Below are 803 nucleotides of genomic sequence, written 5' to 3'. Positions count from 1 at the left end.
AAATTAATTTGTTATTAAATCTAAATTAAATTATAATAAAAATTGAATTAAAGAACTTATACCAAAGATCGGGAACTATTAAATAGTTAATTTGATATTAATATCGATTTATTTTTTTTTCAAAATTTTATGATATCTTCAAATTTATATTTTATTTAAAAATAAAAACATTATCGATTTCTCAAAGCCACATAAAATCGTATTATATCGTTAGAGATAAAGAATAAAAACTAAACATTAAAATCGAGATTTATCTCGCTGCATTGCGCGRGTAYCYTTCTAGTTATATTATAAAACATTTGATAAAAACTCTTAAAAATCATTTTTTATGCATGAAGTACTGTTTATTAATATATATTACTTAAAATTCAAGATTACAAGTAAATTATGCATAAGTACAACTTATTAAAGCTCGATGTTTGAATTCGTATAACTAACTGCGGATAAATATAATCAAATAGAAGATAAACATCTCATATTAAAATATAAAAAATCTAAAATATAATTAAGATAATTATCGAGTTCTAAAAAAATAATTAATTGTTATCTTTATAAGAAAATTATATTATTAAACCAAAAATTAAAAGAAATGCACTACAGAAATACACAAAAAAATAGTTAGTTTGGTACTTTTTTAAATATTTTATAATATCTTCATATTTATATTTTGTTCAAAAATGAAAACATTATCATTTTCTCAAAACCACATAAAACCGTATTATAACATCGATTGCGACAAAAAAATAAAATCAAGATGTATCTCGCTGCATTGTGCGAGTACCATTCTAGTTAATATTAAGGGG

The sequence above is a fragment of the Cynara cardunculus genome (assembly GCF_001531365.2).
Source record: "Cynara cardunculus var. scolymus isolate 2C chromosome LG 1, CcrdV1, whole genome shotgun sequence".
Taxonomy (NCBI): Eukaryota; Viridiplantae; Streptophyta; class Magnoliopsida; order Asterales; family Asteraceae; genus Cynara; species Cynara cardunculus.
The sequence above is the reverse complement of the archived record's forward strand: the minus strand, read 5'-3'. Positions refer to the sequence as shown.